This window comes from Ixodes scapularis, unplaced genomic scaffold (genome assembly GCF_016920785.2).
Source record: "Ixodes scapularis isolate PalLabHiFi unplaced genomic scaffold, ASM1692078v2 PGA_scaffold28__5_contigs__length_5199819, whole genome shotgun sequence".
Lineage (NCBI taxonomy): Eukaryota > Metazoa > Arthropoda > Arachnida > Ixodida > Ixodidae > Ixodes > Ixodes scapularis.
The window spans coordinates 3,878,603-3,903,489 of record NW_024609855.1 but is presented as its reverse complement, the minus strand read 5'-3'; positions in this window follow the sequence as shown (position 1 = coordinate 3,903,489).

The window sequence follows — 24,887 nt, the reverse complement described above, 5'->3', positions numbered from 1 at the left end:
TTTTTTCGAGGCTACAAAAACACATCTCTCTGGAATGCCTGGGGAGAGGAAGAGGGGCTGTCCCTGTGGTGCTCGCCCCCTCCCTCCTCTCTTGTCACACGAAAGGCCGCGCGCGAGCTACACGCTGATAAGCATCGAGATCCGGAAGAGTGGGACTAGCAGCCGCTTTTTTTCGTTTTCTGCTTGTTGTCAGTTCCAGCTCGAACTTCGCGCGTCCACCTGCTTCGATCTGTCGCCTAACCCTGCGGTCTTATTAGGATGTCTCTAGACAACGTATTGGATGTGCACCAAAGCTATCAGTGTTCGAAAAGTCCTACGTCTCTATCGGCAACAAGCAATTCTTCAAAGAAGTCAGGAATTCTTCCCATTTGGTTGGGTTCGGCAACTGACAGCTTGTGCGCCATATCGTGTTGAAACTTCCATGAAGCCGTTCCTTCTCATTTGTGTTTGTGTGGTTGTCCTGCTTTGACCGTGTCGACAAATATCACGGATTACATCTTTCAAGTCCGCTATTTTTATGGTAAGCTAGTGCACTGCAACCTACTCCTTGGCAACGATTGACCGTTCTTCTACTCGTACTCTGCCAGATTATCTATATAATTATGCAGCCACTATTCTCGCGGCAGCCGGGCGAATATTTTCCCGAAAGTCTACCTTCATAGTTTCGAATTACCTCGGTTCTTGTTTGGTTTTCTATCTTCTCAGTTGTATAAAAGCTTAGAGTGCCTCTCACATTTCACAGATCGCTTGTACATTTGTAGTTGTCTACAGAAGACGTAATAAACTTTGAGGAGAATTGAAAACAATCTTTTGTGTCTGTTTTCCTGTCCATTTGCAAGCACCTACATGAGTACATTTGTTCCACGTGTTTCCTCCATGTCATAAATAGTTTTATGAGTTTCAGAACGTCTTATATAAGTTTAAGATTACCTACCTACCAGACGATCCCCGTTTAGGGCTAGCGCATAATTTCCCGATTCGAATGGCACGTTCGAACTTGTGGTCACGTGCAAGGTCGAAAGGGCACCTGTATCAAACGGGCACCTGTATCAAACGGGCACCCGTATCAAACGGGCACCTGAATCAAATGGATACCGTTTCGAGCGGGTAGCGTTTCAAACGGCTACCCGTATCCCATAATCACGTTTGATCCAAACGGGTCGACAAGTTTGCACCCATTGGATTTATCAGTTTGCCACCCGTTTGAATTTCAAATGTTTTTTTTTTAGTAGAGTGTCCTTAGACTCAGGGCCATATAATTTTCTGAAGGCGGCCGGTAATCAAAATTTATGGGTCCCCAGTCTTCAGACACTGGACCATATATTTATTGATTTCTATGGCCAACCATAGAAGGTCATAGGGGGTGATAGCCTCCCTACTGAAAAAAAAACATTTGAAATTCAAACGGGTGCAAACATGTCGACCCGTTTGGATCAAACGTGATTATGGGATACGGGTAGCCGTTTGAAACGGTACCCGCTCGAAACGGTACCCATTTGATACAGGTGCCCGTTTGATACGGGTGCCCGTTCGACCTTGCACGTGACCACACGTTTGAACGTGCCATTCGAATCGGGAAAGTATGCGCTCGCCCTAAACGGGGATCGTCTGGTAGGCTGGTTATCTTAAACTTATATAAGACGTTCCGAAACTCAAAAACCTATTTATAATATGGAGGAAACACGTAGAAAAAATGTGCTCACGTAGGTGCTTGCAAATGGACAGAATAACAGACACAAAAGATTGTTTTCAATTCTCCTCAAAGCTTATTACGCCTTCTGTGGACAAGTGCAAACGTGCAAGCGATCTGTGAAATGTGAGAGGCACTCTAAGCTTTTAAACAACTGAGAAGATAGCAAACCAAACAAGAACCGAGGTAATTCTAGACTATGAAGGTAGACTTTCGGGAAATTATTCGCCCGGCTACCGCGAGAATAGCGGCTGCATAATTATATAAATCATCTGGAAGAGTACGAGTAGAAGAACGGTCAATCGTTGCCAAGAAGTAGGTTGCAGTGCACTTACCATAAAAAAGCGGACTTGAAAGGTGTAATCCGTGATATTTGTCAACACGGTCAAAGCAGGACAACCACTCAAACACAAATGAGAGGGAACGGCTTCTTGGAAGTTTCAAAACGATATGGCGCACAAGCTGTCAGTTGCCGAACCCAACCAAACCGGAAGAATTCCTGACTTCTTCGAAGAATCGCTTGTTGCCGATATAGACGTAGTACTTTTCGAAAACCGATAGCTTTGGTGCACATCCAATACGTTGTCGAGAGACATCCTAATAAGACCGCAGGGTTAGGCGACAGATCGAAGCAGGTGGACGCGCTAAGTTCGAGCTGGAACTGACAACAAGCAGACAAAGAAAAAAGCGGCTACCAGGCGCACCCTTCCGGATCTCGATGCTTATCAGCGTATAGCTCGCGCGCGGGTGCTGGTCACGTGACGGGTGACAAGGAAGGAGGGAGGGGGCGAGGACCACAGACACAGCCCCTCTCCCTCTCCCCAGGCATTCCAGAGAGATCTGTTTTTGTAACCTCGAAAAAAAAGCACGCGCGCGCGCATTTTAGCACGCTTGAATCTTGGAAATGGCGGCGGGGCGGCCAGAAGCTTGGTTTGCGCCCGAACGAAGAAAGTACTCAGCGCGAGCTCGTAGTTTGACTGCTGCGACGGCGGGCGTGCTCTCGCAATGCTCGATGTTCTTGCAGCCGCGTGTACGCGTGCTACGTTCGCTGCGTCTCGAATTAAAGTGAAACGGAGTCTAGACGTACATTCTTTCACGCGGTCGCGTCTTCTGCGAGAGATATTCGAGCTGAATAAGTAAATTGAGGCAATAAAGATGCACAAAGTTTTAAAGTTCTGTCGAAAATATCGGCTCACCAACGTCGCGCGTTTACGTAAAACAACAACAAAAACAGATGTTAGTTTTAGTTGCAGTATAAGCGAACATCAGCGCAATTGAAATGTATTACGCTGACAATCTGAAATCGATGAACCGGCGCTCCCAGCCTTCCGGAAACATTGGCTGCCACGGCTGAAACGCTAGGCGTGCCCACGCCGCCGATTTTACGTTCAGTATCAAACAGGCTCCGGAGAGCCGTTTGATTAAACCGGTGCAGTTTCCAACATGGTCACCGGTTTGAGCAAACGTGCGACAACTTTGCCCAAACGAGTCGCCCATTTGCCCAAACGAGCAACCCATTTGCCCAGACGAGCGACCCGTTTGCCAAAGGAGTGACGTGTTTGTCCAAATAGGTGATCGTTATGGCTTATGCGGGGGACCCCTTTGAGCCATACGGGCGACCCCTTTGACAAACTGGTCACCGGTATGGTTAAACTGTTACCGGTATGAACCCGTTTATTTTCATATAGGCGCCAAATGGTTTTTTTCAGTAGGGCTGTCATAAAATTTTCCATAGACGACCATAGACCATTTTTATTTGGGTTAGTCCAGGGGTGGCTGTCGTGTCTTGACGGGGCAACAGATACAGTAGACCGGAGGACCATGGCCCAAGGTTTATTCCATGGAGCGTGGAACTAGAACGAACATCTCGTGCTATCAAAACTGACACGACAATAAAGAAGAAGAGCGAAGGAACTAAAGCGGCGCCACTATAGTCCCAGTAGCGCGCGCTTGGCGGTAACTACACAACAGTGGCCAAGCTGCGGCTGGCGAGCCGCACGTGGCTGTTCGGTTGTTAAAGTGCGTCTCGCGGCCCTCTCCCCTAACCCCCCCCCCCCCCCCCCCCAAAAAAAAAAAAAGAAGAAAAAGTGAAACGCGTTTTGAATTGAATGACCTGTTGCGGTTTGGTAGTGTTTTGCTACTGCTATCTTACGTATAATAGGACTGCTTTTAACTTAGATATATTGATATATATTTCGTTTACTGCTCGTAACAAAAGTCCCCCCCCCCCCCTCCGCGGCTCTTGGAAGTTTCGTGGTCTTGTTTGCGGCTTAGACCGGATCAGCCTGGCCACCCCTGGGTTAGTCTGTACTGTAGAAGCGGTCATCTATGTCATCTTGTTTTGGTTGAAGGGAAGGGGTGCAACGATTATTCTGTCAAAACTGACGCTATGTGCTTTCATGATCGATCCCGAAATCTATGCATTGTAGTATGCACCGTTTCTCTCATCACCACCGCGACACAAATCGTATACTGGTAATATCATCCTCCTTTATGGCACTGAGGCGTTCATACAAGAACATCGACTGTTTTCTTTTTTTATTAAGCTGTGTTTGTTATAAATATTGATTTGTGTACTGTTCTCTTCTGCTTTAAATCTGCGTATTTATTCTCAGAACAAGCCCTCGCATTGCCTACCTAATGAGACTTGATAGCATGTGCCAGAAAACTGGATGCATCAGTGATGCATCATCTGATATATTTTTTTCATTTATCGTTTTTATTTCAGGAGGAGGGTGATCATATTTGCCGGGTGCCTCTGCCTGTTCCCTTTTCTGGTAATATTGGTGATCGGGACCCTCGTGGTACATTTCGGTAAGCGGAGTGCAGTGAAAAACATATAGAAGAATATATAGTCCTTTGAGGTAAACAGCCGGATGGAAGAAAAGCATTTGGAGTTCATGTACTTTCGATGGGCATCCAGGATGTACGCACTCAAAGCGCATATATGAAGATGTGCACTCAGCAGAAGGAAGAGACAGCGTCTTTCTACCTTATCGCACGTGGTCCTACGAATTTTTGGTACGGGATAGCAATTGAGTCTCTCCGTAAGAAAAATTCCAGCCTTTCCACTCTGGTGAAGAAACAAGACCAGCGAAGCTGTATTATGGTGGCAATGAAGTAATGGCCGGCCGGAAGTTGGCAAGCCAAACCGGAAATGATGAAAGGGTTGCCACCATCTGTAAGCGACGGCAGCAACCAGACAACCAGCAAGCAGGTTGTCGGGTTGCTGCCGTCGCTAATAGATGGAGGTAGCTGCCTAGATTTTTGTGTCAAACTTTGTTTGACGACAGATGCGATACTGGGGGAACTAGCCCTCAACAGCTCCGCTGTAAAAAGTAATATCAGATTTTAAAAAGCACCACTTGCTCTCTTGGGACAGCGGCGGTTTATTGAAGGAGAGCAAAAACAGATAAATACAAGTCGCGCACCCGGAAGGAGGATCTAGTGGAGGGAAGTGGAATGTCTGTGCCTTCAGATTGCGGCGTAGGCTACGAGCCCACGGCGCCAACCAAAAAACTTCAGAAGCGCGATGTCATCGCTCTCCGCGTCACTCTGTGGGGGTGTTCTGCGCTGCTAATGCAGTCTGGCCCAGAAAGTGCACCGTCACAATACGCTTTTAGCTTGTGTGTAAGTGTTTGCGTGTCTTTTATGCTTCAACTAAAATGTGACTTACAAGTAAGCCACGGGCCATAGAGCGCTGTGGAAGGCGAGAGAAGTGTCTCAACGCGGCCAAGAAAGGGCCAAAAGTGTGCCGGAGTTTTGCTAATCTGCTGCTAGGAGCTCTGTCTGTTTAGGGCTCCCGCGCAGGCGCGATCGCGCGCAGCGTGGCCCTATTATTGCGTGCACGAGTAGGGAGGGTTCCAGGAGCCCTTGTTATGTTCCGCATCTTAAGTAGTTTGCCAGGAATGGAAGCAAGCCTCCGACACACTTCTTTCATGGATAAGAGGCGCGTGTCAAGTGCCTCCTTCATCTTCAGTCGTTCCCCGGACTCGTAAAGCAAAAAGTTAGGGCCAAAGGTTGTGACGAGCACTTTTTGGACTCTCGTGACGACGACGTTGCAATTTTGTTGACGAAGTCCAATCGGCGTGCCGCGCGAACCTTCGCCTCGAACTTCGTGCTTGACGATTCCGACCAGAGCCGACCCACGTTCCAATGTAGACAATCAAACAGCGGCAGAAGTTCACCATCATGGCGCTCGTGCTTTTTTGCCTTTGGTGTTCTCGCCTAAAATAATGACGCACCGGAAAAAAAAACATGACACTTAAGACTGCTTACACGTAGGAAAGCAAGAGCATTCGTACGGGCAGCGCATTCTACAAGCAGCGCTCCACGTGTTTCTTTTTCACGCGGCGCTCCGGTAGTGACGTCACGCTTCTCCACTGCGCAGGCGCGGCAAACCCCGCCGGCTCCACGGCTTCAGTGACGATGCATCTGCATTGCTGCGCTTTTCATTGTGTTTTGTTTCTGAGGCGCGTCCGCTTTGGCCTTGACCGCCCCGCCGGCTTTCATGACAAGGCATCTGCGTTGCTGCGCTTTTGGCCAATAAGACATTACGTTCTATTTAGCCCAGCCTATGGGAATGAAGCTGTTGATTTTACTGTTACAGATAAAGTTTAGGTGCTGTGTTTTGCCGCAGCCAACGCCGGCTTCGCTCCAGGGGAGAGTTAAGGCCTGTTCAAACATACAGCTGAGCGTTAAGTTAGCGCTACGCGAGCTCTCCAAGGAGGACGCATGTGACGTTTCCTATAGCGCGTTACTTCCTTCTAATATAACACGGGATTAGCGCTTTAGTAGCGCCTTGTTAGCGCTTCAGAGGTGACTTTTTACCGCTTCAGTAGCGCCTTCTTAGCGCTCCTTGTACTGCGGTGCTGCGCATTAGAGCGTGCACTGCGGTTCCGGTTCCTGTGGTTGGGTATGCATCAACAGTACCATGGCGGGGATGCATCAACAGTACCATGGCGGACATGTGGGACGCTGAAATAGAAACGCGACAAATGCTCTTTCATATGCAATTAGTGTATATGTGTGTGCGCGGACGGCCTAACGCCCAGAAGAGCTTTTTGGGTGCGCGAAATCTTTCGCCGCCGAGACACCGACGAGTATCCGGCGACCTTGTTCCCAGGCTGAGGGACCGAGACACAGAGCCCTTTCGAAGGTGATTATTTTTTAACTGCGTGTCTTGGAACCAGGGTCACGCATAACGAATAGAAAGTGATGAGGTCGTAACCAATCAATTAGTCACTCAGAGTCCATGACTCTGGATCGTCTGCCCAACCTTTTGCTTGGAAAACGGCTCTTTTACTTCCTCTTCTTTCAATGACAAAAGAAAAACAACAACAACGTAATCGCTGTGCACACGCTGTTCCGCAGCAGCAAGCACGGCAGAAAGAGCGTGAGAGTGCTAAAACTGCGCTGCTGAAGCGCTAACCGAGCGCCTACTGAAGCGCTTCTGGAGCGCTATCTGAGAGCCTACTGAAGCGCTTCTGGAGCGCTAACGGAGCGCTACGTCACGCGCTAGTCGGTGCCACATGAGCACCGCTTCCAGCGCTCATGAAGCGCTAACTGAGCGCTCCGCTGTATGCGTGAACCCGCCTTTAATGCTCTCGCATTAAAAAAGCTCGAGGGACACCTAAGCACTTCTTATGAGTTGTGAATGCGAGAGTACGCACGCCGCTCTTCGCTCCCTTCTTTAATCTGCGGCGTACAACGGGCTGACCGTGGGTGTGGAACGGTAGAGCCGTTGCCTCACGGACACGCAGCGCCATCAGGTGAGTGATTGTTCAAACGGTTATGTGCTTTGCTGCGCGAGGAAGGAGCAGACAGAAACGTAGTTCCCAGGAACACGAACCCCTTGGTTTTTTCTATGCGCCGTATATAATGTTACGCGCCGTACATCCGATAACAGGCAAGCGAACGCGGTGATTAGTGATAACAGAACAGTGTGATAACACTCAGGATGACACAACACAAATTGACGCGCAGTGGCCAATGGCAGCCTCGTCGACGAGCGCCTGCCAATGGGACCGAAGTGTAAAAGGTGCCGTTGGCTAGCTTTGCGCGTGGTTTCATTGAGGTGCCGTTTTTCATGGTTTCAGAACTGATGACGTCGGTTCGCACAATGAGACAGTTAATGCTTTCGCATTAAAAGCGCAGAGTCACGCTGCATTCAATCTCGAATGGTTCAGCCAGTAATAGCTAACGCTCAGAGACAATGCGTGCAATGGCGGTGCAGATTTGGTGCCACTTGATTCGCTTCATCACATCATAGCTTCATGACATCAAGCCCACTACTGCAGTGTTGTCATCGTGAGATTGTTTATTGATGATAGAGATTAAGGCTAATTTTATGAATAAAGATAAATACAACTCTTGCCCAGAAATAAATTGCGCAGTACATTTCCCAGCTTGGTAATAAAAGTATTACAGCGAAGCTCTATACCTCTGCCAGCCAAAGAAATGTTCGTGTCGTTGGCGTTCTAAGCAAAAAACTCCCGGCGAACAATTAAACGCGAAACCGCATATCTCCTTTGAAATCAGGCATAGAGCATACAGCTCAGTGTCCGTTTCAATAAAGAAAATCACAAAACAAGCATTAAAACCACATGATGGATGATAATGCGCGTGTGAACAATAGAAACACCTTCCCACGCGTTCCGGTAAAGATTAGGTTTGCAGCTGCTTCGAAAGTGGTTGACGTATTCGAAGCCCTCGTCGTGTAAAGTGCAAACAGACTTGTACCGTACGCATTAGAAGTAATCAAATTACTTGTAATCGATTACTCTTTGGAGTAATTTCGTAATCAGTTAATTACTTTTATTAGGCAGTAATCACAAGAGTAATCTGATTACTTTTTGAAGTAATAAAATTACTTGTAACCGTTACAATTTGTCCACGGGACCCCCCCCCCCCCCCCCCCCCCCCCGCCCCCCCCCCGGCACACGCCTTTTTTTTATGAAATGACAAAAATAAAATTTGCTTCTTTTTTTCGAACGTAAAAAAGAAAGAATTTTGCGGAGCTCTAGGAAACGAAGTCAATCTCTTTCCATGTACAGTTTCTGTAAAATGTCCGTTGTTTTTTTTTTGTTTTTTTTTTCGAGCTGGGACTGGGAGTGGGAAGCCCCAGGAAAGCCACAGTGCGTGACAAAGGCCATTCAGGGCGAAGTTTGAGGAAGCAGAATGTAGCTTTGTGAGTCCTTCGTTCAAACTAGCCCCCTTACGCACACACACACACAGAAATAAAATATTAAAAAAATCCTGCTTAGGGTACCTACTCGCAGCCCGTAGGAGAACTAGAACCAAAGAATGCCTAAAGCGGATGCAAAATATAAGAAAGGTACTTGAAATATTTCCCCATTTCCCCTACGTGGTCTTTGTGACAAGCAATGTTTGGAGTTGAGAAGTGGTCGGGGCGATCTCTTCCGCTAATGGATACTATACATGATCCGTTTCAAATCCTGGAGCTGCTGCTCTTTTGTATAACATGCAAGCTCATCCACATGCGAATAATAAAATGAGCGACGCAAACTTTGAGCGATAACCCTAGCTCTAGCTTAACAAGATCTAGAACCCCTTCCGATCTCCCCCCCGCCCCCCCCCCCCCCCCGCACACACACACACACTGGCGAACGCCTAAATCCTTAAACGTCTTCAAACGAATTCTAAGCTTGTGTCCGCATTGTGAAGGTGCAACGACCACGAAGAGGGAGCCAGTTTTTCTTCTTCAATAGTTGTGCCAATGTGATATTTAGGTTGGAAGTAGTTAATTGTTATGAGCTCTACAGTTGTGACTTCACACAATAGAGTAATCGGAAAACTAACGATTACTTCTTTAAGTAATGTCCAATTACTTCTGCTGTCGAGTAATCAAGTAATCTAATCAAATACATTTTAGCCAAGAGTAATAGTAATTGTAATCGATTACTTTTTTTTAGTAACGTGCAGAAGACTGAGTGCAAACCACATAATGGATGATAACGGCGCCTGCGAACAATTTGAGGCACGGTCCTTCTCCCCGCGTATGTTCTGGAGTTGGCGTTCTTAAGGAAAAAAAAAAGCCTCAGAAGGTTGAAGCGAAAAATACAAACACCACACGTACAACGTACAGCACAACATTCGTTTAAATAAGGAAGAAGCAGAAAGCAAGCGTCCTAACCATATAATGAATGATAAGGAGCTCCTGAAAACTATGCGAAGCACGTAGCGCTCACCCCATATAGGCGGTGGGCGCTACGTGCTTAGCATTCTTCACCGGGAATGTGCACGTTCCCGTGAAGATTACTATTGCCCGAGCTGCCGCGGCGATGGCAGCTTGCGACGTGGGGAGTGACGTCAGTAGCCGTTCACATATAAAAGAAGACCCCGCCTACACCCCGCTTCACCTTACGTCCAGACGCAGTGGATGCCACAAGCTATCTTAGCCAATCCCGTTCTGAGGACGTCGCCCGTGATAGGCTTTCCGCGCGTCGCTGTGCCCCCCCTCTGAGGTCACGTGACACTCGCACGGCCTCCGATTGGCTCCGGCGGCTCGTAACACCCGCTGCGCTTAAACGGAAGATGAAATGGAGTGCAGCAACCGATTCCATTGTTGCTGCAGCACCGCGATGAATAGGTCACGCATAGTTAGCACTTCCGAGGAGCAGCGTGAATACTAGGAGCGGCCAAGGAAAAAGAAGCGGCAATACAACCCACGGCCGCGTGCTGCGACCGGCGGTGGCATTTCGTATAGTGCAGTAGGCAGTCGTTGCAGGCGATACGACAGCTTCTCTACTAACCACCTTCACACCATTGATGGGAGCACCAACGTTTTATTTTCTTTCGCACGGGCCGTGTATATGTACCAAAAGCTACCCCATTTCTTAAAGAAGTTGCGGTTAATTGTGCATTTCGATTTATGAAATGGGTTATATCAAATACAATATAGCTTCGCCAATACTGGAAACTCCTCCGAAAACACATAGGAGCGGCGGCGAACGTGACAGTGGCGCCTCTAGCGGACTCGGAGTCTAAGGAAGCAGTCGTCGCAATGAAAAAGTATAGGCTCCGCGACGTCCTCGAGCTTTACAAGCCCCGTATCGTCACCCTAACAGCAGAAACAATTTATTACGGTCAGTTCACTTGCAAAGCGGAATCCACTGATCGCAACTGCAACGACAATCGAATAACAACGCGCGCATAAACAAAGATGGAGCAGTTTATTTAGCGGTCTCAAACGCCTCCCAGGGGATCACACGCGTTTGAAACGCGTATGGGAAGCGGAAAAAAGGCGTTTAGCTACTCGAACTACGTCGTAATCGTTAAAACATGAAAAAACGACATGTTAATATTAGCAGAGCAATCGCACGAGCTGCTGGAGCATAAAAACAAAACAAAAAGTAAGGATAAAAATGAACGTGCAAACACTTACCGAACTTTCCAGAAAAAATGGTGTCGCCATTCCCGACGAAAATAAGAAGAAACGGGAAAGAGAAGCGAACAACGGCGAATAAAACAAAGAAGCTAGCAAAAAACTATTTCAACGACGACGATCGTTGCGGCGCTTATAGGAAATAAAAAAGAAAAATGGAGAGCAGCAAATGAATAGCTGGTGGTCGCCACCGGTGTTGAGTTCACGACAAACAAAGCGGAAGCAACAGACGAAACCAATGAAAAAAGAAGAAAGCGACCCTTTTTTTTCAGCTGCTTGTTGTACATTTCTTTATTTGCTTTCGCGGCGTAGGTACGAACTAAAAACAAAACAGGGGGAATAAATAACGTAGTGCAGCTCACACTGCCCGGTAAAAAAGAGTCGCAGAAATGTTTTGGTCGCAGGCAGCAATCTTCTATATGTGCTAGCAGTGAGTAACCTTTTTTTGCTTTCGAATTTCTTTTTCCAGTGACTTTGGCGGGTTGTTCGTTCGCTCGCTTGACGAAGCAGTTTAAAAGTGCATTCAAGTACTTGGCGTAGGTGTCCGTAGGTCGATGTAGGAAGCAGAAGATTTTCCACCACATCGCACAAACTTGTTCTTGAATGCGGCCGGTTGATCAACAAACGATGACCCGTAGCAGACGTGCCGGCCGGAGTGCACAAATAAAATTGGAATAAAAATGGGTAACGAGCTTACACTTCTTATTATATTTACTAAATATCAAAAAGCACGTGTGACGATTTTGGATTAGAAACTCAATCGAAGGCGAAAATACGAGGTTATCGGAGACGACAGTGGAAGAAAACAACAAACACAACAGCAAAGTTGCAGACGGCCCTCAAAATGCCCGGGCCTAGCGCAGACGAACAGGGGGTAGTAAGCGCCGAAGCGAAGGAAATGGAGTAAAAACTAAGCCAAACAAAGCAAGGATACGCGATTGTTTACACGTCGGGCAAAAAAAAAAAAAGCAAAGAAATAACGCGGCAGAGTGCCGTCGCCTCAAAAAAAAAATATACAAGAAAGAAGACACAAAAATGAAGAGTGGAGACGGTTCAACGGGTGTCGGCTTTTATCGTAGAAGTAAAGAAGCAGCGAAGCAGAAGATGTTGGTCGTCCCCGCGCTAACAATCGGAATTTGTGCACTGTAAATAACGTGACTGAAATCATCTTTTTTCGCGGGGCTACGACGCTCTCCCCTTCTTTCTTTGCAAGCGCGAGAAGTCTGCTTTTTTCGTAACTCCGCTTTTGTTAATCTATAATCGCGTCAGCTTTGCATATGCACAACGCCTTCTTTCGGAGCATACTGACATCGCCGCAACGTACGTGGTTCGAAATTGACTTCTGCTTCTTCATCCGGAGACGATCTTAACGGGATTAGCCGGCTCGCCTGTTCGACGAAACAGTTATAAGCAAGACACTCATGAGAAATGGGAATTGCAACGACAAAACGAATTGACTGATAAGAACAATAAAGTTGAAACGAAGCTATGTTCTGAGATGTTGGTACATTTCCCTTTTTCACGAAACAGCGCGAAGGCATACATTCGTGTTTTGCTTGGCTTACATAAGTTGTGACAGAATGTTTTCTTCGGGAGAACTCCGAAATTGCACCCAGAAAGCTGTAACATCTTTCCCACGGGAAGAGAATGTCTTTCACTCATGAGCTGGCACCCATTTTTTAACTTTCAAAGCAGCGAATGTCCGTGACAATTTTTTTTCGTTGGTCACCTCGCACGGAGATAGGCAAAACCAATGCATTTCGGAGAATTTGTCTGCCAGCGGAGACTCCGAGCTCGCCAGGGGCGCTGCAATCACTTTTCGCCCGTTTTCCGCGGGAGTTGCCAGTATTGGCTTCCACGGTATTTGGTTATATGGCGTAAGCCGAGCTACGGGCCTTCGTCGAAAGACAATTCGTAACAGGGAAACTCGCAGCAGGGCTTTTCGTCTGATGTGGCTATTTGTCATTGGAGACCTGCAATGCTGTTTGGTTTGATGCTATCTATAACGATTGAAGCAAGGAACATTGGTTATGCCTGGGAGTGGCGTCTGCTTTGTTCAAACATGAGATATCACCCTGGTGGCGCTGCTTAGCTTAGTGTGTGAAACGAGAAACACTGGGTAGGCCAGGAAGCCGCGACCGCATAACATGCCAGTACGGCGGAAGCGATGGCACTGGCAGGCCAATTGGAGAATTTTCTGGCTTATGCTTCAATATGCGCGTGTGGCGCTCGTACACTTAGCGCATATCGAAGCCGTCGGCGCGCAATGTGGGGCTTATCGTTGACCCTTTCCCAAGTCACAACCAGGCAGGGTATAACCTTTTCCTCTCACTCTGCTGGCGCCACCTGGCTGTTGCCGGCTTGTTGTTGGGCGCTTCGTCACTGCAACAACTTATTTATTTATTTATTTATTATACCCTCAGGGCCGAAGCATTACAGAGGGGGTGGGCAACGGAAGTACAAAAAACGCTGAAAATGGTTAGTCCGGCACAGATCATGAATAGTAACTTGTTAAAGCTTCTTTAAAGAGGACAAAATCGCCAATGGACGCAATGGGTGAGGGAAGGCCGTTCCAATCACGAGATGTTTTTGGGATGAAAGATTTGAAAAAAGAATCTGAAATGGAAGTGGGTATGCCAACTTTGCAGCAGTGATCGAGGCGAGAGGATACGTAGATGGGAGCACTGATTAGTTGTTCTTTCAAGAGTGAATTGGCATAGTAAATTTTATGGAATAAACAGAGACGGGAGATAGTGCGACGAGTGGAAAGAGGGGGCAGTGAGAGACTAGCTTTCATGGATGTGACGCTTGATGTACGATGGTAGTTTGATAATATAAAACGTGCTGACCGGTTTTGGATGGCTTCAAGCGCTGATATGAGGCTTTCTGTACCGGGATCCCAGACCGAGCATGCATATTCAAGTTTTGGTCGCACCAGTGTTTTATAAAGTAGTAATTTTAATGATGATGGAGCTAGAGAAAAGTTACGTCTTAAATATCCAAGCATGCGGTTACTGTTATTAACGATATATTCGGTGTGAGTTTTCCATGATAGGTCAGGAGAGATATGAACACCTAGATATTTGTAAGTTGATGCGTTTTCAAGGATGTTATTTGATAGGAAGTAGTTAGGACAGAGTGCTGCTTTGCGAGAAATCCTCATTGTCTTACACTTCATAGTGTTTAGTTTCATGTGCCAAGCATCACACCAGGAAGAAATTGCATTTAAATCAGATTGAATTATGTGTACTTCAGAGTCATTAGTAATTTCACGGTAAACAACGCAATCATCCGCAAATACGCTTATGGAGGAGGAAATGCTAGTAGGTAGGTCATTTATATATACTAAGAATAAGAGGGGGCCTAGGACAGAACCCTGTGGTACACCGGACTTAACGAGGGACGATGACGAGTTTTTGTTATTGACAGTTACAAATTGCGATCTGTTAGTGAGGAAACACTCTAACCAAGATAAGATATATGGATCAATACTGAGTAGGCTAAGCTTGTATAGTAGTAGTTTATGTGTTAACTTATCGAAAGCTAGAGAAACCGGAGATATTTTTTGGAGAATGTGTTGCCCGCGAAATAGTTTTCTTTTTTTTTTTTTAGAGTATAGTCGCTTTCGCTATTCAGCTTCTCTGTGGTGTCCTTTTTTGAAAGTTTAGTCCTTTTGTTTATTTTAGGTTGTTAAACCTTTTAGCTTACGCCGGAAGCAGAATATAAAACGTTCAGGAACGTTACACCGCTACCGCGCATGCGCGACACAGACTTCGGGTGCGCCACACAGACTGCGAATGCGCGGCACAAAGATAATGAAGCTCGTCCACGTGCACTACTCAGGCTGCGCACGCTCGATCGAAACGTCTCACGTAACACCTCAACATTGACTAGCCCCTTGCCCTCCATTTTCTTCATTAGTGAAACAAAGGGGTGCTAAGATTCTGGACAAGACATGATTAGTCAGTGTCTATTACAAATTAGTCAAAGCTAAATTTCTTGCGTCGAGAAAAGAATAAATAAATCAAGTAAGGGGGTCGCTGGCAATGGTACTTACTTGGAAGGACTATGCTCGATAAGCATCAGAAAAGCTACAAATATAAGAAAAAAAAATTAATAGTTTGACGAGTCATCACAGTGACGAACTGCTTTATTACGAATTTACCTATGTGAAAAATAGCCCTGCTACCAGTTGACGTGTGCCGAATTGAACCTCGACGAGCGGTCTCACAGCCGCGCAAAACACAGCATCTTCAAACTTCCCTCTTTTGGTTTACCTTTAGGCTTGGCAGTTTCCTTAAAGGGGCAATGAAACGAATTTTGGGCTGGGATAAATCAATTTAGACGGAGATTTAACTAACAAAAGATTGTTGAGTGGGCCAAAAAAAAAAGTAGAAAGTAATAAGCCTGACTTTGGTTCGAAAATTTGAAAACACAGCGGACAATTTCGTACCTCCTTCCCTCCGTAAGCTTTCTGCCTTTTCTCTGCGATACATTCGCGGTCCCCGAAGCGCGTCACCGGGTCTAAACGCACGTCACAAGGCACCGGAGCTTACTTATTTCCTTGACTCCTCAGCTGATATTGCGGTTGTAGCTACGCCCTTGCCGGACCAATCAGCGCCTCCTTCTCATCACCTGACCTCGATCTCTGCGCGTGGGTATGCGCGAGAGAGCGTGATCACGTAGCAAAAGTGTGGCTGGCTCAACGAGCACGTAGTTTCCACAACACTGTCAGCTTCGGGGTGAACGGGGTGAGGAAAGCAACTTTGTTAGAATTTTTAGCGACAGGCTAATCTTCCAGGAAGAGAATGGCTCTGGTCGTGTACACAAACGAGAGTCCGAGCAAGAGGGGACTCCCCCATTTCCGTGTTCTTGAACTGTTTGCTACAATGCACAATTTATGAGTTGAGAAAAAAAGCTAAACAGGAAAAATCCTTTCACGACTCCTGTAAACTCCAAAAACTAGCCTTCGTGCAGCTGTCCTGTTCACGCGGTCTTAGCAGCGAAATAGACGCTTCACGCGTTTTAGGCCAATCGTGTCTCCGGTTAGGGTCAGGTGACTACAATCTTCAAGCTGGCGAGAAGGTAGGGCACAGCACCTGCTTGAAACACAAGGCCATGGACATAGCATTCACTGCGCTACCAACTTTGGGCGAACTTACACGAGGATTAAGGTGACAAATTTTCTCACCGGTAAACATTGCTGTGCCCCTTGAAGGTTAGTTTTTTGCCAGCCCACGCCCGTTCATTTCTAGAGCAGCTCTGCTTCCCTAATCCTTCTCTGTCTCTCTCCCTTTTCCTTAGTTGAAAGCGTGGTTGAAGATGCGCGTTCGCCGGACAAATGAACCGTCTTCTTTTTTTCACTTGACTCCGCCCTTTGCGGGCTGCTAACGGCTTCAGCGCTATCACGTGGTAAAAGGATCACGGATGATGGAGAAGTGGTTCTTGATCCTGGACAGCTTTGCCAGATTGGGATATATCTAGCCGAATTGGGCTACATTTTATTCTAGCTGACGTCGAACTTTGGTGGTTCGCCATTTGGCGATGCCTCGGCTATTTCTAGAGATGGGGCAAACTTTTGGCGAACCTCACGTTCGGCTTCGATGTTTAAGGTTCGACTAGTTAATCGTCGACCTTCTAATCAGTTTCGAAAAAAAAGGGTTTCTCTTTTGGCTAGTCCAAAGGAGAGAGAGAGGAAATGACTTCAAACTTGTAAAAACTTCGGTGTTTTCACAAGGCGCAGAGAAGCAATGCTTGTGGAGTTCATTCGCTTTCCCCAACGCTCAGTTGAGCAAAACAAACAAACAAATTGCACTGTTACCAGAGGCCCGGTGGCAAGTGTTCTGCCCTGAGGTAGACTGAAATCTCCAAACGCTGCTTTGGTGCCCATCGTTAGACTCCTTAGGCCCCCAAGTACGTAAAAATCAGGGTGCCACTGCTTCACCGCTAAACAATTGACTAGCTTCCACTCCTCGCTCACCTTGAGGGCGGATAGGACAAACAGAATCAGCATGCACCAAAATGGGGGACACTCATATCCTACACAAAGAAAAAGAGGCGGGTCGTAAATTGGTATGGATCTTAGGTACTGAGGGTAGTGGTTTGAAACGCCCGGTATTCTAAATGTTCTGCTTCTGTATTTTATTACTTTAGTGTATAATTACATCTCCAGGGCTTCACGATAAACCTGTATTTGTGTGTTTCGTACTTACGTTTGAAAACCTACGAAGGAAGGGTCAGCGTTGTACCAATTTTCATCCTTCCAAACGTTTTTGGAAAAATTCACAGGTGACATTATGTACACAAAATGTGTCAAAATGTGTGCACGAAATGTCTCAGAATATAACGCAGAATATATACACGGTGTTTCAGAGAAGGCAGGCCAAATTGCTCCTGCGAAAACTATACTCTCAACAAAAGGGTAGTCGTAGGGTACTACCTTCGGGGTAGTCAGAAGCCGTGACAGATATCGCTACCCCCCCTTAGTAATACTAACGACCCCATGGGTAGCCACACTGCATGCAATCAAGAGGAAGTCACAGTGAGCACCCCCAAAACCAACATGGCGGCCGCCAAGCGACAGTGGAACAATGCTAGTAAGGCCTAGCGAGCTGAACTGCTTTTTGCTAAAATACGATTCTCAAGTGCGTGCGCCCGTTCGCTGCCTTCCGTGCGCACTAAAGCACTCCATAACGCGCCTCGAAGCACCGGCACCGCACCTATTACGAGCAGGGGCGGCAATGTGAAGAGGGGGGGGGGAGGGGGGCATTCGAGGGGGTTTGTCCGCGACTGCTTTCGCGCGGCCGCCTGCATTTACTTCGCGGCCAGAGAACATTCAAAGAAGGAATCGTATTGCGACAAATGAAATGGTGTCTTTATTGAACAGAGAATCTGCTTGCTGTGCTCGCCGCAAGTGATCCGGCGTTTTCAGTTGAGAGCGGCGGGGCGAGGGATCACCGATTCAAGCGGCGTCGGTTCCGATCGTTCAACGCTCCTGCTCACCTGTTAGCATTCGTTATCCACTTTCAAGTCTCTGGTAATCCCCACCGCGTCTGTGCACGCACTATTCACCGCACGGAACACCCATTCAACTGGCTATGGGACTGATCCCATTGGGACGAGAGGCCGAGAACCGAAACCTTCGTGGCTGCTCCGTGGAGTCATGGAGCGCCTCCATGCTTTTCACTGAAATAAGTAGACACATAAATGCGCGACTCCTTGAATTGGGTGGCGACAGGCGCCGTCTAACGGACAGCGCTCAAACTAAGAAAAAAGAAACCAACAGTCTTTGCTCCGAGCGCCTCGCCAGACATGCACGTACTGCATATTCCACACCACAATTCACACATACGCGACATACAGACACCATACTAATATACATGAACGCGTTCGCAAACAGCACAACACTCTAAAAAAAAAAGGTGTATTATTACACCCCTTGTCCGATATAGTACACCCCAAAACTTCAATTCGACGTACAGCGCCCCATAATCGAACAGGCGGCCCCAAAGTTTACGAGGGGCTTGATAGTCCTGTGGTACAACTTATTAAGATAGCTGATATACGTATTATTGACTACAAAAAGATTATCCGAGTTTTCTTGGCCGCACTGCAAAAGCTCCGTGTTTTCTTTCTTTGGTCTTTGATACGTAATTTAGCAATTTAATAAGTTATATCGCACCGTTATCAAGCCCCTGGTAAAATTTGGGGCCGTTTGTTCGACTATAGGGAGCTGTACGTCGAAATGAAGTTTTGGGGTGTATTATATGGGACAAAAGGGTGTAAGGTGATACCCTTTTTTTTTAGAGTGATGGTACAACATGAGATATTGACACTCTACATTCCTATACACACGACTAGTCGACACCACCAGCTTATATACTGTTGTATTTTTTGTTACCGATCAGGATGGCGACCACTGTCATATTTTGCATAAATACGAAAGGACTGTACAAGATTTATCCGTATATATTATTTTCCTCTACTGTCGTTAGGAAAGCGCTCGTATCTCTAATGTAATCCATTGCAAAAGTGAACTGCAAGTTTTAAATCAAATTGAACAGTCGCTACACGTCACGTTTTGATCAGTTTCGTTTTCTCGCTTGCCTACACTTCGAGTATACAGAAGCCTGTTTAATTAATTGTATTAATTCTCAAAACCAATTTCTGAAATCACAACTTTCTGAACACGCTGATGCAATTTCTTTTCTCTTTTTACATATCCGAATGACTTCAGCAGCGGTTAAGTAAATCTTGAGTACACTGAGCGCACAAGTGATTCTAGCGATTCTAGCGAAGCCCGTCCACCGGTCCTCCCCGAAGCGTTGTTTCAGTTTTCTTCTTTTCCCTACAATTGTTTCTGCTCAAGCGCGTGTCTTTCTAATATGCGTTCTATGCGCTCGCGCTCGCGCCAAGAGGACAGTGCAGAATTGCCGTTTTTGGGCCCGTGCCTTCACCTACAGCGAACGCGAAATACGTATGCTACATGATCTGAAGCGTGGTTCAGACAGTTGCGTTTGACTGCGTCGCGGCAGCGAGAAACCAGGACATCGCTGCTGCTTATATCGCGTGCCAAGACGATTCCTTGATTTGGATTCCACGCTTCATACGAAGCACCGATGTGCCGGTGAGTAGCTTTCGGTTCTCGGCGTAACGCTGTCAAACGTATCCAAACGCAAGTGTCCGAACCGGCTTCAAGAATCTAAGAACACCAAAAACATAGTTCTCTGCGCCGCACCTGCTGGCTTCTCCAGCAATAGACCTTTCCAGAAAAGGGCTGCTGGCCGGTTTCATTTTCAGTGTTCGTGCGTATCGCGCGTGATTTGCTCACTTTCCGAAGCGACGCACACGCGCGTGCTGAGCTGTGGAGATCGCACGCTGAGCTGTGGATTTGTAAACATTGGAAAGGTCTATACTTTTTCTAAAAAAAAAAAATCTAAATTAAATAGCCGTGTATCAACATTGTAAAACCCGAGACGTAGGACAAAAGGAGAAGAAAAAAGGGGACAACACAGACACAGGTCTTTTTTCTTCTCCTTTTGTCCTACGTCTCGGGTTTTACAATGTTGAAAGTTCACCAGATCGCTTGCGCCTTCTCTGCAATTTTCATAGCCCGTGTATGTTTGCCAACACCTTATTTTTGGAAATTCACTTGGAATCTTTTATATAGGTAAATAACGCGTGCCGAAAGGGCTTGAAATCCTAGTCCCCTTCAAAGTACTCCACCTTGGATGACACACACTTGTTTGAAGCATTTTTGTTTGAAGCAGTTTTTGTCCAGTATGCTCGATGAAATGTGCCAAATGAGCCAGTGAAGGCGAATCATATATCCCAAGGCCGAGAAATACTGAAATACACAGGCATGATCCAAGATATCTGTGTACGTTCGTCCTGTCCTGTCTCAGTCGAGGTGTTCAATGCTTCATAGTTCACTGCACTTGAAAGCAAAAAAATTGGGTATGACAGGCGTGCAAGGTCGGCGGAACCGACGAGGCCATTTGGAACTGATCTGCACGCAAAACTGACCGATCAAACCTTTAATGAGAGCACGCTCTTTACTGAACCGCACCATAAAAGACGACAAGAGTATCTCGTCCGGCGAGCATTCCAGTCAACTCACGCCTGTGCGTAGCTCCCTGTGCTTTTCTAGAGATTTGGTTAAAGTCCTCGAGCACGACGCCAGCTGCCAGCTGTTTACTAGCAGTACATGGTAAAACCCGCGACGGAACCAAAAAAAACAACCGCGATACTTGTTATCTGCCTCGGGTTTTAGCAGGTGCCTACCAAAGTTGCCTGCACTCTTTGGCAATGTTTGTTTTCTGCCAGTTTAGGCGAACTGAGCCACACGCCTGTTTCGACCGGTTCCAATTTGAATAAATGGTAACCAACGCACGAAGAAAACAAGTTTCAGGTACTTATTGAGACTTTTGAAGTGACTTTTACTATTGAACGACTGCATACACTTGAATCTTCAATTCAAGAGTTTATAAAACGTGACTACCCCATGCTTGTCACTTGCCAACAGGGTGGTAACGCTCAATGGCTCGAGCCCAGTGGGTAGTTAAGTAAGACTGTGGGGTAGTTACAGCCGTCAAAACGCATGATGACTAGAGGGGGGTGCTCACTTTTTCTAAGGGTGTACTCATTGCAACGAAACAAGGCTTGTGGCGTTTTGGACCTGGGCAGGGGACTATTTAGGAAAATTATTAAAGTCCGGTGTAATTAGGTTGCTAATTATTTTGGCGTAATTACCTTTTTCAATATTGTGTTTAAGGGCATGGTTTCAATTAGAAAATTGCTCAGCCTCGTCGAAAAACACTAAATCAACAAATTTCAGAACGATAGATGGCACGCGAAGCGTTTTACGGCTTTCTGAAAAACTGCACAAATTCGACGAAATTTTAAGTTTCAGTTTGCTATCGGAGCGCATCTCCGCCCCGGGGGCACCGCGCCCCGTGCAGAGATAGTGCACCCAACCTCTGCTGCGCTGTCATCGCGCGACGCAGCAGAGACTGGTTGCACTATCACTCCACAGGGCGCGGTGCCGGTCGAATTTGTGCGGTTTTTCAGAAAGCCGTAAAATGCTTCGCGTGCCTTCTATCGTTCTGCCATTTGTTGATTTAGTGTTTTTTGATGATGCTGAGCAATTTTCTAATTTAAGCCATGTCCTTGAACACAATAATAAAAAAAGTTAATTACTCAGACATAATTGACAACTTAATTATATCGGACTTTCATAATTTTCCTAAATGGGCCCGTGGGCCGGTTTGCTCAGCTTACGGCCGCGGCCGCGGCCACAGCCAAGAGGGATATTTCTGTCACGTGACCAGCTCCATGGGGACAAGGAAGAATTTAGCGTCCCTGCCTAATGGCGGAGAAATCCGTATCGCCCCAAAGCACGAAAGCCTAATTTCGCTCGCAGAAACTCACTGCAAAGACTTTCAAATGGAGTCCAATCGACCGCCCTTTTATACTGTAGGAGCGGCAGGTAAAGTTACGGCCAGCGAGGGTAAATAAGAGCCAAAATAAGGAAAAAACCACGCGAGATAAAAGCGTTGGCAGTATATTTATATACCTCCGCCTGCGCTTGCGGCTCGCGCCTTTGCTGTCATCGAGAGGTTAGAGCGGCGGTACGTGTCGTCGCGGCGTAAACGTTCGGCGTTCAAATCGCGCTAGGAACTTTTTTTTTTTTTGTTTGGGTATACTGCGTGTGTCTCACTTTTTAATTGCGATCTTTTTTACGAATCATCCACTTGCACGACTGCGCCTTACAATGGGTTTACTGTTAGTCCCACCTGTTCAATCGAAACACCGGGAAGAAAAAAAAAAGATCAAGGCAAGTTAACGCGCCTATAGAATCGTTTCATAATGTTCACTAAGAGGAAACCAACGTATCAGCATCGGTATGGCTTTCACACAAACGGAGCCTAAACAAGCATCTCTGCCCCAGCAACTACAATTTTATGTGTTTTTAAATATACAACGCTCTTGCTACGACTCCTTTCAATAACAGGAGACGCCTATTTAGTACTAATAAAAGCTGCAGTTGTGACAATTAAAAAAAAAACTTCCACAAAATAACAACAAAAAAAAAAGACCAGCAGCTGTGGATGCATTGCTTGAGCGAAATGCTACAGGCATGCAGCAAGTCAAACGTCTGAGAAAGTAGTAGAACCCAAATAATTAAAAGATCATACTTTTACTTGCATGGAATGTGACAAAAGGTATATGTTTACTCTTTATATTTTGCTGTGGCAATCGTCTTGTAATATTAACATATTACTTGTTGAATTTTAGTTAGAATAGCAGACGATCGCAACCGAATGCAAAAATGAATCAGGCGCCGACCATCGCACACCATCTCTCCAACGCAAACGTCTAAAATGACTTTGGATCAACAAATGGAATTAATTAGAGCAGTTGGGAAACGGAAACAACAAATACTAGAGAAATTCAGCAGCACAGTTACCTGGCGAACGAAGAGACGGCCATGGAAAAATATTGTCAACTTTCCGCGAAGTGTACGGCAGATGCAGGAGGCGTGGCCGAAATTGGTAAAGAAAGCCAGAGACATGTATGCGCTCTTCCGAGGTCATAAACAACGAACTGGTGAGTCAGAACTACACGCCCAATAATTTTATAGAGCTCATAGGGCCTTGTCTACATTCTTAGAGGGAGTTCAGTCAAATACAAGAAGAAAAAAAAAAAAGAGTTTCTGGCTCGATTCAAACCCGGGACTTTCACGCCGCGACGGGAAGCACCGCACTCTTAGAAAAAAGGGAGGAGAAAGGTAGCAACAGCGACTGTTCCTCCTTGTTGCGGACAAGTTGCCCACAGAAGGGAGGAACGGCAGTTCAGATTAAAGGAGGAGGGCGAGTTCCCCTTGTTCAGTTGGCGCAGGGGTAAAACATCGCGCTACTGAGTAAGTGGTCAACGGTTCGATCCCCAGAGAAGTGTTTTCTTTTTTTTGTTAATTAAAACACACATAAACAAACTCAGACCGATGAAAGGAAAATTAAAGTCCTTATTATTCACCGAGACGTTTTCCTCCTCCCGGCAGACCGGAGAAAGCTTTCGCCCTCCCGACTCATCTTCTTTCGGTTTCGTTAGTCGAGGACATCGCGCACGTTGTTTAATAAATTAATGTTGAGTTGATTGAGCTTCAGCGGCAGCGAAGGCCGCCTGTAATTCCGTCTTCTAGTCCAAACGTGCAGAACATTTTGGTTGCATTGACGTTTTTACCACTAATTTTATGAAACGAGCTAACGAAGCCGCTAGAAACAGCGAAGTTCCGGAGCAGTGCCAGCAGCGCTACATACACTGGGTAAGACGGCCGTCTCCAATTTGCGCGACACACGCGGAACTACAGCAGCGAAACCACGAGGAACTCTGTCGACGTTTTCGACGTTATGGAAATCGCGGGAACTGCGTCCAAGGAAGGCAGGTTTTCCTGCCGGCTGCCTGGGTGCCTTCCGTGCTGAGTTCGGTTCTGTTGTCCCGTGCCGAGTGCCAACCGGCGTTCAACGTGATTCTTCTGCGTGTCAGCAACATCGTCAACGTGGTTCTGTATTTCTTCGTGTCAGCGACATCGTGATGGCAGTGTTGTGGGTTGTGAACAGAAGACTAGAATTATCGCCGATGTGACCGTGTGTTCCGCGTGTCAGTGGTGTAACAACAAGATGAGATGACGTAAACTGTCGGGCATTGATGCCGCTGGTCGGGCCGTTATCGGAGGGGGCGGGGTGTAGCAGGATGACATTCCGCTTTACATTAAAGAGTTTAAAACCACTTGAGGGATTAGGTGCAGTCGATCGACGTGTGGATAGTCATGTTGGAACGCTGGTCTGAACGGTAAGCTCCTATCGTACAGTGGCCAATGTGACTGTGGGTCCCCGAGAGCGGTTGCGCTCTGGGGAAAAGACAACACTACGAAAGTATGACGGAAAGTACGTATATTTATAATAGAAGTTTAGCATAAAAAAACAGGCAAAATTGAAGAAAAAACGCTATTCTTTATTTTACTGTTTAAATATATTACCGTTCCTGTAGAAACTGCCCTCTAAGTGGCGCGCTGGGATGAGCGCTAGAAGCGAGCTCGCAACGGCGTAGCTCCGTACAATTAACAGTTGTCGCAAGTCGCGGCTTTGACTGCATTGAAGCTGATCGAAAAGCGATTTCTGTGCCCGTGAAGCATCACTTCCAGCTGAGTGGATATCCGCTCTACAGAGATTAATTCAAGACGGCAATTGCAGCTTTGCGCGAACAGCACAAATAGAAAAACGAACACTACAA